The sequence below is a fragment of the Urocitellus parryii genome, chromosome 15 (genome assembly GCF_045843805.1).
Source record: "Urocitellus parryii isolate mUroPar1 chromosome 15, mUroPar1.hap1, whole genome shotgun sequence".
Taxonomy (NCBI): domain Eukaryota; kingdom Metazoa; phylum Chordata; class Mammalia; order Rodentia; family Sciuridae; genus Urocitellus; species Urocitellus parryii.
The window spans coordinates 30,485,479-30,499,849 of record NC_135545.1 but is presented as its reverse complement, the minus strand read 5'-3'; the positions used below and the strand labels follow the sequence as shown (position 1 = coordinate 30,499,849).

The window sequence follows — 14,371 nt, the reverse complement described above, 5'->3', positions numbered from 1 at the left end:
TTTCTAAAGTGATCTTTTATATCTACAATAATTACTAAATCTATGCTAAGCCTCTTTGCTTCCTTTCTTTGTCAATTTTATGCAACACCCTTTCTTAAGCATCCATATCTGGCACTGTCTGAGGCTGCTTCCATAAACTACGTGTTCCTCAGTCAGGCCTACCTGCACGCCTATAATCCGGGAGACCAGGGAGACTGAGGCAGGAGGATCACAAGTTCAAGGCTAACCTCAGCAACTAAACAAAACCCTGTTTCAAGATAAATAAATAAAAAGGGCTGAGATGCAGTTCAATGGTAAAGTACCCCTGGGTTCAATCCCCAGTACCAAAAAAAACAACTATGTCTTCCTCAAACAGAATGTACTGTTCAAACAAAGTAATTAAAAGGGCCCCATTTATAAGGTGCCTTATAAGGAATCAAATAAACATGAAGTGACTTCCTCTGAGGTATTTTCTCAAAGGATACCCACCCTTATATTGAGGCATATACAGAGTACTGTGGGGGCACATAAGTGGCATAGAGGAGTGTATATATGGACACCTATATACATTGGGCATGTACATACCAAGTATTTGTAAAAGAAAAAGAAAACAACAGAAACAACCAGTTTTCAAGTAAAACTGCAAAAAAACAACAACAATGCACCCTCAAAGCTACAGTTAGCCAGAAAAGCATCATTGAAAGGATTAGAAAACAGCATGTCTTGCTCTGGGCCAATGCAGCCCCACCCAATAGAGTATGGCTTGATGAATCTAAACCTCATTTCAGCCCCACTGGCTCCAATAGCCATTGTCCTTATACAGTGTACAACCTGCTCAACCAGACATGATGATGTAGAGTATTACCCTCTCCCACCCCAGGAAAGCAGCCTTCTCTCCCAAACCCATCATAATCAGAGTAGTCCAAGCAAGCATCCTTTTAGGAAGAACTTGAATTCTTTCTGGAACTTTTCAATCATAATCCAGAGTGAATTAGGAGAAAGGGAATAGAAATATAACAAAGAGTCTATGGCCCAGAAACGAAACAGGAAATTCTACTGTTAGGCTTAATTCTGACCTATTTATTTAATTAAAGTCTTTGATAGTGGGTATCTCCTCATCTGTAATGGTAATACCAGTTAAATTATGAAGAGTTTTTCCTTACTCAGGACCTATAATACTAATATGACATAAACCTTAGTCTAGACAATTAGTTCATTGGTTAATTGGTTTATCTACTTTCAGTATTAGCCATTATTGGGGACATAAAAAGACCCAGTGATATTTCCATGCATGTACTTGCACATTTACACATGCCATCACTAATTTAACTAAAAATCTATACTTCAGTTCTCATGTTCAGCTCAGGAAACTTGCATTTTCCTATGAACCTTTCGCCAGTTCTTAGGACTTTGTATACACACAAAGCTCTAGAGTATTTATAAATGCCACAAAAATATTTTAGCTTCGAATAATCTAAATGCTCCATCTTACAAAATCATCTTAAAATCTTCACAAGAAACTATCAATAAAGTTAATCTGTACACATGGAGGAGCACAAAGGTACAGGTTCCCAAAAGAAATTACATACCATATCCAAATCAGATCAAACACTAATTGACCTGTCCTATAAGTCAACAGGCATCAATGGGTGCTGTTTGTAATTAAGACTTTGCTAAATTATTGTAAAAACCACCACTTCTCGGTTCAATTGAGACCCAGACCATCCATCAGGTATAAAACACTGTAACTCAGAAGTCCGTATCAAACAGACAAAATTCTACAAGAATGTTCCTACTACAGAACAAGCAGAACATAAATAGTCTTCCTCTACTAGGAATTTTAATATTAACGCTGCGAGCATCATGCTATGTATGTGACAAGGGAGAACAGGGGTCAGGAGATCACCCAACTTAAGATCACACAGATGAAAGCTGCTCTGTACATCAATATTCACTACTTGTGATTTAACAATGAATGGCAAGGTCAATTATAAATAATATTTATGAACTTAAAAAGAAGTTCTGGTTACATTCACATTGATAAAATCAATCAGAAATCAACATCAAGTTAAACTGGTAGTCCATGAACATCATAATTTTAAATTATGATTGCTTTATAAAATTAAAAATTAGACATTAAGACTGCTTTATAAAAAGCACTGTGAGACTAAAAAACAGGTCCTCTTGAACTCTGCTGCCAAGAGTTTAAAGCAGTACAACACCTACAAGGGCAACTGACAACTTTCAAAATTCAAATGCTTTGACCCTTTGACCCAGAATCCTACTTCTGAGTGTTTATCCACAGATATCTTGTAACATGGTTCAGACATGTACAAGGTTACTCATCACATCAAAAAGCTTAGAAACATTAAAACATTAAAAGTCAATGAATTGTGCTGGGTATGGTGGCCCATGCCTACAATCCCAGCTATCCAGGAGGCTGAGGCAGGAGGATCACAAGTTCAAGGCCAGTCAGGCTTAGCAAGACAATATTTCAGAATAAAAGGGCTGAAGTGATAGGTCAGTGGTAGGGGGCTCAGCACTCAGTCCCTATTACTGGGCGAGAATTGCACACTTCAAGGGTGAATTTTATGGTATGTGAATTATCTCAATAAGACGAAAAGATTAGAAATAATGCAAATGTTCATCCATGGAGGACAATGCAATAAACTAAGGTCCATCTATATAATGAAATACAATGCAACAAGAAACAAAAATAAAGAAGCTCCCTATTTCTGATAAAAAGCTCTCTGGGAGTTACTGAGAAGTGAAAAACTAGATAAAACATCTGCTTGTATTTACCTATAAAAACATAAAGGATACGTGACGAAGTATTAAATTGGTATTTGTTAGGAATAGAGGTAGAAAATGACCAGAAGGGGACCAGGGCAGAGCAAGGCTCTTCAAAATATCCTATATTATTTTGATTCTTGAACAATGTAAACAAATTACCTACTCCACATATTACCTATGACCAATTCAAACATATTTCCTATGAATTCTTGACATGGAATTCAACACAAAAAAGTAATAGTTATACGATGTGGGGCTCTGCTTAAAGTGCATACTTTCATCCACCTACAATGAAGTGTTTATTTGGGAAACTATCACAGACTAGCACACTGGAGAGTGAAGAGAGGAAACGGCAGCTCTGACAGTTCTCAGTGTCAAATGCCAACTGTGGGTAAACACGCACCGCATAAAAATGCACTCCAGACCGGAGGCAGAGCGGCCCCCACTTGACCATCAGGTCTGGCTCACTGCAGCTCCTCAGCCTGGTGTCCACGGGAATCCACACAGCTGGGCCCTGCAGCACACTGCTCAGCTCACACGCTTCTTTGCTGTCACACTTGTGTCAAATACATCAACCTGCTCACAAATGCCACACGGAGAGTCAGAGAGGGTCCAAAGCCTCAGTTCTCCCACCTGGCAGGAGGAGCACACAAAGATCCTTCCGTGGAGGCTACGACCCATCTCCACAGCTCTAGCAAGTAAAGGGGACATGAGACCTTCCATAAAATGTGATGCAGCTTAAAAACCACAAAGGTTTGAGGTTGGATGTCAGAAACTACTTGAGGCCTCCACCTATGCTTCACTATGAAAAGCTGAGCTGTACTGAACTTGCAGAGCCTGCCAATAGAAATATGGCTTAAGTCTTACAGTAGTTACATAAAAGGATGAGCTGGATTTTGACTCACCATGCAAGGATGTATCTCCCCTACAAATGAAGTGTATTTTTTGTCTGACTAGTGTCTCTTCAACCTCATCAGACTATGTTGCTAACATTTCTTATGCTTTATCCATTTTATTTTCCACATAATAGTTTTTAAACTATTTGTCATATTGTATCAAGTTCAAAAGAATTTAATTTTGCTATCTGAGTCTTCTCAAAATATGATCACAAAGTCTAATGAACATTCGTTGTGGAAATAACAATCTGCACAAATCTTGTGCAGATTTCAAGCAAGCGGGAAAACTGACCTAAACTTAATGCAGGGCATAAATGGGCAAGGAAGACCCATCTAAATTAACACTAGAAAGACCAGTAAGAGGTACCTAAGCCAAAAAAAAAAAAAAAAAAAAAAACCACACACACTTTATGTTTATGCATGGTTATGTATAATATCTGTTTTAAGTAAAAAGAAAAGCTTATCTGTTTTAAATAAAAAGATCTCAACCATTCCAACAAACTTGGCATTCCCTGTCCTGTTCTCAATGAAAATATGGCATGGTAAAAATGAGTAGGATTGGGAGGAAAAGGCAGACATTTGGGTGCAAACATTTGGCTCACTCTATCATTTCTCACAGGTGGTCCTGCACCTGAATCAAATTCTCTCAACCTCATTGCCTCATCTCTAAAGCTGTTTCCTAGGACTGCTGTAGAAAAAAATAAAAGTAATCGTATCATTTTAGAACTGGAGAACATTATGCTAAGTGAAAGAAGCCAATCCAAAGAACAAAAAGCAAATGTTTCCTCTGATACGCGGATGCTAATTCACAATGTGAGCAGGGGAACAGAGATATTTCGGACTAGACAGAGAAGAGTGAAGGGAAGGGAGGTGGATTGGGGGTAGGAATGATAGTAGAATGAATTGGACATTATTAACCTTATGTGCATCTGTGATTATATGACCTATGTAACTCTACATCATGCACAACCAGACAAACAAGAAGTTATATTCCATTTTTGTATGATGTGTCAGAATGCATTCTGCTGTCAGATATAACTAATTACCACAAAAAATAAAAGTAATAATCATATTAGGGCATTTTGCAAACTATGAAGTATGCAAATGACATTCAAATAAGGGGACACTCCTGTATAACAAAGCAGGAACTAAGGAGCCAAACTCTAGGTGCAACATCAGCTCTACAGTAGAGGTACATGACTGGGGACTAGGTCTCTTACCTCCCTATGAGGTGTAAAGGAACTAAAATATAGAAACTTCTAAGAACAATGTTTCAATACACTTTGGAAACTATTTGCTGTTACTTATTCACATCAGAAACAAACAGTTGTGATTACTAGTTATTACTGACCTATAAAGGGACCTATGTGTACCTTACCTAATTATACTTTAAGCCACAGATTAATCCTACTATCTGTATTTACAGATATTAATTTCCCTGGATAAATTAAAAGAGAAATACATAAGCACTCTTCATATATAAACTTTGGTGAAGATTGATAGATACTTTACATATATATGTATGTATGTTCCAGTTTTCTACAATATGGTGATCATCAAAGTTTTGATATAACAAAACCATGAAATTTTAGAACACATAAAGAAACTAAGGCCCATCCAGAACTATTTGATAACTAGCAAGAGAGGACACTGCTGGTCACAAGACAAATCACCACTCACATTCTCATTTCCCTAGCACCGTACAGTCATTCTACACTGCTTCACATCATCCTTTTTTTTTTTTTTTATTGGTTGTTCAAAACATTACAAAGCTCTTGACATATCATGTTTCATACATTAGATTCAAGTTGGTTATGAACTCCCATTTTTACCCTAAATACAGATTGCAGAATCACATCTGTTACAGTCCACATTTTTACATAATGCCCTATTAGTAACTGTTGTATTCTGCTATCTTTCTCACATCATCCTTATGACAAGAGAAATTATGACTTTCCAAACCCGGTTAATTTTCAACTTAAAAAGAACATATATAACACATTTCTTAAATAATTTAATTCAGAAAAATCCTACCTTTAAACTTTTTAAATCAAAGCTTATAACCCACTGCTCTTAAGTCCCCTTAAGTCCTGGATGCTTTGGTAGTTCTACAATGTTTTCAAGAGAGATCTTTTTAATTATTACTTAGTCTGTCTCCTTCTGTCCCATAATAGGAGCCTGTACTATATAGCAGACTACAAATGCAGCCCTGATAGAAAACCTCCTGACTCACAAACATCAGGAACAAGACTCAGAAAGATTTCACCTCAGTCACGATGGGAAATGAACTCTAGCCTAAATGCTGCTCTGTTCCTTCCCAACAAAGTTCAAAAGCAACACCTGAAAGGATCAAACTGTCTCCAAGTAGCTTAAGTGAGTTACTTAACAAAGCTCAGGGATATTTAAAAGAACAACAAAACATAGCATGGGAATGTTAAAATTCACATTTGTCATCCAATCAAAAACCACAGGCATGACATGCAATAGAAGACATACTACACAAGACAACAAGATAAATTGAAACTGACTCCAAAATGGCACAGATGACAGAATTAGTAGACAAGTATGTTAAAACTGTGATGATCACTCTTATTTATAAATTGAAAAGTTATATAAAACTATAAATCCACAGATTCAAGATATTCCAAGAATCTCAAGCATAGAAGGCATGAAGAGATAACACCAATGTGTATGATATCAAAATAAATTTAAATGAATGAAAAAGAAATAAATTTTAAAACAGGCAGGAAAAAAGGCATACTATTTACACATGAACAAACTATAAGAATAAAACCAAATAATTTGTGGAAAAAATACTTGCCAGAAGATGGTACAGAAATGCCTTAATATCTTTCAAAAACAAAAGCAAAATAAACACTTTTCCAGACAAACAAAAGCAGAAAGAATTCAACACCAGCAGACCTTCATGATAAGAAAGGAGAAAGGAAGATCTTCAGACAGAAAGAAAATGACCATAGACACAAATCTGAGTCTATAGAAAAACAACAACAAAAAGCATTAGAAATAGTAGCTGTTTGGGAAATATAAAAGACTTCACACTTCAAATCTTTATAAAAGATAATTGCTACTTAAAACAAAATATAATAATACCATCTGAGGTTTGCAATGTATATAGAGTAAAATGTGTGAAAATAGTTGTCAAAAAGTGAATCATTGTAAGATTCGTATATGTGAAGTACAGTAACAAAACATCCTTGTTTTGTTCCTGATTAAAAAAAAAAAAAGGTTTTCAGTTCTTCTTCATTCTATATGATGTTTGTTTTAGATTTAACAATAAAGAGCTGTTACAAAGTTGAGGCATGTTCCTCTAGTCCAAATTTCCTCTGGAATTTTATCATAAATAGATGCTGAATTTTGTCTAAGTCTTTTCCTACACCAATTAAAATGTTCATATGATTTTCATCCTGACTTCTATTTATACGGTGTATCACATTTATTGGTTTGCATGTGGAGAGCCATCAATGCAATAGAAGCAACTCCAGAGTGGTACATGATCTTTGTACTGTATTGTTGAACTTGATTTGCTAATATTTTATTAAGGATTTTTACATCTATGTTCATTTAGGATACTGGTCTGTAGTCCTCTTTCCTTGATGTGTCCTTATCTGGTTTCAGTGTTAGGATGATATTGGCTTCATAGACTGAGTTTGGAAGTATACTATTTTATGGAATAATTTGAGGAGTACTGGCATTAGTTCTTTAAAGGTATGATAAAATTCAACTAAATCTGTTTACTCCTAAGCTTTCCTTTGTTGCAAGGATTTTTTTCCTTTGTTGCAAGGATTTTTTATTATCATTTTAATCTTGTTCCTTGATTAGGTTTTCTGTATCTTCACTGTTGAATCTAGACAGGTCGTATTGACTAGAAATTTATTCATTTCTTCTAGATTTTCCAATTTATTGCAATGTAAGTTTTCAAAATAGTCCCTAATGATCCTCTGGAGTTCAGTGATGTTGGTTGTGATACTTGACTTTGTCAATCTTGTTTATATTTTTAAAAAAAAAACAGTTCTGTATTATGTTGATACTGTGTATATTTTTAATTCTCTATTTCATTAATTTTGGTTCTGATCTTTACTATTTCTTCCTTCTTCTGGTTTTGGAATTTGTTTTTCTTTTTTTTTCTAAGACCTTGAGATACATCATTATATTATTTATCTGGGGTCTTTCTGATTTCTTTATGTAGGCACTCATAGGTATAAGCTTTAGAACCACCTTTGCTGTGTCCCAGGGAACCTGCTATATTGTATTTCTATTTTCATTTGATTCTAACATTTTTTTTAATTTCTCTCCTGATTTCTTCAATATGCCACTCATCATTCAATCTCCACATTTCCATAGTTATTGAAGTTATTCTTACTGTTGATTTCTAATTTCATTCTATTATAATCAGATGAGAAAAAGAATTATATCAACTTTTTTGTATTTGTTGAAACTTGCTTTGTGGACTGAAATATGAACCATATTCAAGAAAGTTCCATAAGCAGCTGGAAAAAAAATGGATTTAGATATTGTAGTATAAAATATTCTGTAGTTATGTTACATCCATTTACTTAAGGCTATAACATATTTGCTGATTTTATATCTGGATAAATTTTCTATTGGTGAGAGACGTATACTGAAACCACTCGGTATTGCTATACTGAGATCTATTTGAGCCTTTATATGGAGTATTATCTGATTTATGTAACCAGGTGCACCAACATTTGGGGCATAAGTGTTTATTACCATTATATCTTCTTTGTGGACTCCTCCCTTTTCCACTATATAGTGACTTTTTCTCTTGTAATTTTGGTTTGATGTCTGTGTCGTCAAACATGAGAGTAACTAATCCTGCTTGTTTGGGGACTCCATTTGTATGGAATTCATTTTCCATCATTTTACTTTCAGTCTATGGACATCTTTGCCTATTTTATGTTCAGGCAACAGGAAATAGGGTGTTATATTTTAATCTAATCTGTCAGTCTATGTCTTCTAATTAGATAATTGAGACCATTTACATTTGGTGTTTTGAAAGGTATTTATTCCTGCCATTTTGACTTATTTCTAATACTTTATTTGATCTTAATTCTCAAATGTTTATTCTTCAAATGAGACTTTTTCTTCCCCAAGTTCCCTTGGTAGTTTTTTCTTCTCCTCCTCCTCCTCGTCCCCCTCCCCTCCCCCTCCCCCTCCTCCCCCTCCTCTCCCTCCTCCCCCTCCTCCCCTTCCTCCTTCTTCTTCTTCTATATGCAGGATTCCTTGAGGTATCTTCTGTAATGCAGGCTTAGTAGTCATTGAATTCTTTAGTTTATGCTTTTCTTGAAAGGTCTGTATTTCTCCTTTGATAATGAGGAATATCTTTGCTGGCTATATCAATCTTGGTTGGCAGTTATTTTCTTTGAGAGCTTGAAATACATTATTCCAAGCTCTCCTGAACTTTAGGGTTTCTCCCAAGAAATCTACTATTATTCTGTTTGCTTTCCTAATTGGTGATCTGACATTTCTCTTGCAACTTTTAAAATTTTTTATTTGACTTGGGTTTTGGGCATTTTAATTACTACGTGTCATGGAAATTTTCTTTTATGATCTTGTTTATTTATTTTAAATGCTTCTAGTATCTGAACATTCATGTCCAATCTCATTCCCAAACTTTGGAAATTTTTCTACTATGCCACTGAGGAGGTTATCTCTACTCCTCCTTCAATACCTATAAAGCCTTAAATTAAGCCCCTTAATTTTATCCAAGAGTTCTTGGGTATTCTAAGCAGTTTCATATTTTTTAATACTAAGTGTCCACCTTGGATTCAGTGTCCACCTAGTCTTCCAGTTCTGAAATTCTGTCTTTTGCATGATCAAATCTATTGTAGAGACTTCCAACAGGACTTTTTATTTGACTATTGTCTCTCTTTAAGATTAATAATTGGTTCTTTCTCAGAGTATCTCTCTTTATTGAAATGTTCTTTTATATTTTCCCATTTATTCATTTCTTAGATCTTCTTTTAATTCAATGATTGTTTTAAAAAATCAACTGTTTAAATTCTTTGTCCAGTATTTCATTCTCTTCAATGTTTGTAGATTGAGTTGTTCAGAGGTATAAATTTTTGGAGGTGACTTGCCTTGTTTACTGATATTTTCTATGATCCTATATTTGTATATCTGTCGTGATAGATTCCTTTTGCTCTTTTATGTGAGGGTCTTTTTGGTAGCAGTTATCTCTTTGCGATAAGCTCTGGGCTGGGATTATTTCTTTAATAAACACATCCAATTAGTGTAATCAAAGTGCTCTAAGTTCAACAACCAGCACAGGTATAAAGCAGAGAGTAATTTCCAGTAACAGTGGTAATTTAAGAGCAAACCATATGTTAACATATATTTTAAAAACTCATTGCTAATAATCTCTATAACTCTACTAACCCATAAGAAATAATACAAAATAGCCTTAAAAATTAAGCATTAGTGAGAGCATACTTAATCCCAAATTATATTGGATGAAGGGAAAGAAGGAAAAGGATAAAGAAAAAGAAACAAGATGAGAGAGAAGAGAAATTAAAGAAGGAAGAGAGAAAAAGAAGGAGTATGGACATGAAAAAGAAGAGTATCAAGAAAAAAATCCAGTTAACTGAAAGACTACATAAAATTAGTTGGAGCCATTAAAAAAAAAGTGAAGGAAGACATAATAAAACATTTTGCACCAAACAGCTAATGTGACAATCATAAAGAGATTCAGTTTTCTTCTTGCGGAGATATTTTAAATGAAGACACTTTTTGACATGCTCTCGTAGTTATGAAAACACATGTGGATTTGTCCTTGTGGTTTCCAGTGCTTTGGGCAAAGCAGCAAATGGTAGAGACGTGAGGCAGCCTGGCAGCTGGGGTGCAGGGCAGGAGCCAGCAGCTGGTCTGCAGTAAGGCACAGGGTGGTGGCCATAGGCTGGGCACAGGGTAGTCAGGGGCCAGAGTGCAGGTCCATGGCTGGGGCATGGAGCAAGAGTGAATGGCAGCACAGGTGTATGCCACTTCATCCTCCTCCCTGACAGGCACTCAGTGGTGGGTGGAGGTAGAGGAATACACACTCCTCCCTGGGTACTGTACTTGCTTTTGCTGGAAGTGTCACATCATGCCCTCTGCTCTGGTCCACATCTCTCCCACTGCCAACACTAGGGAAGGGGAAGGGCTCAGCAGCCTTCAGTTTGCAGTGACCCCATTACACAGGTTACTCGGCCAGCCTGCTTCAAGCTATTCCCTATATTATTAACTGGTATCTCTAGGTGGGATGAAGTTGTAGAGATTTAATCACCTCCCAAGCTGTAAGCTTACACAAGGTCTCTGTAAAATGGCGGCCTGCCACAGTTCTCTGACAGCAAATTGAGAAAAGCCCAGTATTTCTTGTTCACCAGGTGGTTTTGCAGCCGCTGTCCCAGTTTAACTTAGTCTGACTTTCTCTTCTACCCATTTCCAAAGTGAGCATGTCAAGCTTGGCTCTCCCTTTTGCTCCCTTTGTTACCCTCTCTCCCTACCTGCCCTAACTGTAAGGTGTTGATTCCAGGTTAACAAAGTCTGTTTTCTGTTCCAATAACCAGAATTGTCTAGTCCGTCTAATGTCTCTGACTTTCCAATACTGTGAATCAGGGCATTCCCTCTGTTACCCACATCTCTGATCAACTGTTCTCTCAACTGCTTTGATTCCTAACTGTGGAGAAGTTGAGATCTGATCTATCTCATCTCTACTATCTTGGATTCCCACCCTCCACATCCCAAATTTGGAATGATTTTTTTGTTCCCATCGTTGATTTTGTTAGCTATCATTCTTGCCATTTATTTTCTTCAAGTATTTTGAAGTCACATTTTGAAGGCTAAGTATGAGTGCAAGGATTTCTTTATGCCTTAATTTTCTTTGTTTATTTTTATGTGGTGCTGGGGATTGAACCCAGTGCCTCACACATGCTAGACAAGCACTCTACCACTAAGCCACAACCCTAGACCAAGTAGGCTTTTTGTCTTTGCTTTTTCTCCCTCCCAGCTCTCTCTACATCTGCTCACCTTTCCTTCCACTGTGATTCTGCGATCACTTCCACCAGAATCCCCAAACCACTGTCCAGGACAAAGCCTTATGATGGTCCTTTTTTTATGAGCACCTTTCTGAAATAACTACTTAGTCCCTAGGAGAGTTCACCTTGTTTCCATCAAGCCGTGACACTACATTTCCCAACACTCTTTAGAAGGTCTCCCTGAGACAACACCTTGCCCTATAACTTACACTTTTCCAAGGAATCTACAAAGTTAGCTATAGCATTTCTTGATCTTAAAGAGTTATCTTTTGAGAAAAATTTTTAAATATAAACAAAAACCAAAGAGTCAAAATATACTTTAATTCCTCAGGTATCCTGAATATCAAAATCTATTTGTTAAGAGTCCTTTTCTTAATAGAACTCTCGTTAATCTACTTTTAAGACCACTTTGGTCTTAAGTTCTCCCCTACAACCATCAATTTTAAGGTTAACGTCCAAGTTTCAAAAAGGAAAGGAAGAGAAAAATTTTCCTGAAGAGAACAATTTCTATGATGAATAACAACTAAACCAGATTTAAAAAAAATATATATATATATATATATATATATAGTGTTGGGTTAGTGACTGTAGAAAGGAATAGAACTTTGGGGGAAGGGCCATTTATAAACCTGAAGAATACGATATTAATATCAAATCATGAGCAAAAACAAAATAAAATGTTAGATTCTTTAATAAGAGCCAATGACTGAGACAGAGGAAACTTTAATTTCCTGGTTGCAACTCCAAGTAATTCTATCTAAAATAGAGACACACGTACCAAAGACTCTTCCCCACAACCAAATTCTGTCCACAGTTTTGTAAGTGAATACAAGACCAAAGGCAATACCATTCTAAACCATAAAAAAGAGATAACAGAGTTAATGAAACTCTTCATTGCTATTCTACCTACCTTCTAACACCAAGAACCTAATATACACCCCTTAGCATTTCCAAGAAGACAGATCCCTCCTCTTGACCACAGTGGTTCAGATGGAAAAGCCAAATTCTCTCAGTCATATTTCAAGGCACTTTGCACCTGGAAATCTTAAAGCTCGGCAGTCTACTCAAAGGTCAGAGGAGAGAGCTCCATGAGATTTCACCCTGTGTCTGGCCCAGTTTAGCATCATTGTGATCAAACTTAGCACTTTCTTGCTAGCAGTCCAACTGTAAATAATCACACTGGAGACCAGCAGGGTTTCTGATTTCTTTGTAATTTTACAAAGTTTTAACCATTAAACCACGATCAAACAACCTGCCATGGGAAAGGAGATACACATGATGTTGCAGTAAAGTCATCAGTAAGCCACCTCAGTGACTGTCCATTTAATAATCCTTTACTCTCCACTGTCCTTTTCAGGCTCTCTGCTGTTTCCAAAGCAAGAGCAACATAATCAGATGGTAAGTACCTCCCCGTGGGTAGCTGCAACCAAATTATACAAGGCATGATATGTTACTTTAACAACACAGAAATCCCTTAGCTGCTGACACAGCCATATCAACTATTAGTTTTGCCTAGCAGTGGTGAAAAGTTAAAGAAAAATACCTGAAAGCATAACTTATTCAATAACTCGTTGAGGTTTATAATACAAAGTAGATATTTCTTTTTGTTTTTATCCATTCCAAGGATTCTGAAAAGTCAGTACATACTCTTCATTATCACTGAGGCATTGCATAAAACTCTACAGTTTCCACAGCATGAATTTAATCTTATTTCAATATGTGCATTTCTCAAGTTCCCTCTTCTAATTATATCACTAATGAAAAATTATCATTGCTGGACTGTCTGATAAAAAGTGAGTAATAATTCTAATAAAGTTACTCTTTTGCAAATATGCCAAGGCATGCAACCCAACCTAACTATCACGTGTGTAACTTCATTGTGCTGTAAAATACAAAATCCAATCTGAGATTGGGGACCAGACTTTCCACTGTGTTATTTGAAGTCTAACTGCAGATGTGTCCCTTTAAGTAGCCTCCAACCACATGGAAAAGGGTGTAAGAGTATAGCCTAATAATGGTGAAGAGCACAGGTTCCTAAACCAAACCTTATCATTCAAAACCTGCCTCTGCCATGTACTCAGTATGTGACCTTGAACAAGCTGCTTAACCTTCATGTGCCTCAGCTTCTTTATCTGCATCCTTTCTTATTCTACCAAACTTTCTGATAAGCAATTTAAGATAAATGCCCAGAATTCCTACTGTCTCTTTTTGCCCTGATCCTGCTTCATGATCTGGCTTCTACCCACTACCATTCTACTAAAAAGAAAGAAAAAAAAATTCTTCTGAAGGTCAGTGACCAACTTTCCTTGCTAAAACCCAGCATCATCCTCTTGGTCATTAAAGGATGCACTGGACACAGCTAGCTGAATCTCTTTCACAAAGTCCTTCTTTCCCTGGGTTTCCCTTTTAGTTCTTCAGCCTAGTCTCCCTTCTCTCTCTCTCTCTTTAAATTGTTTCTTCTTCTGCCCTTGATAACAGGTGTTCCCTACCCTCTCCCCTCCTCTCCTGCTACAAAACATTCTTCCTTTAGGCAATCTCATCTTCTCAAAATGAGTTCATGACAGATAACTCTCAAATCCTTCTCTCTGGCCCAAATCTATAGTTCAAACTGTCTCTAGGATATTAAAATATGAAAGTTCCCACTAGCACCTG

The 14,371-nt window shown here is 36.5% G+C and overlaps 1 protein-coding gene across 2 annotated transcripts in view; it reads right to left on the bottom strand.

The window, feature by feature from the left end:
- Positions 1 to 14,371, bottom strand: part of Fto (FTO alpha-ketoglutarate dependent dioxygenase) — a 367,273-nt gene that overhangs the window by 271,817 nt on the left and 81,085 nt on the right. The gene's annotated exons all lie outside the window — the stretch shown is intronic.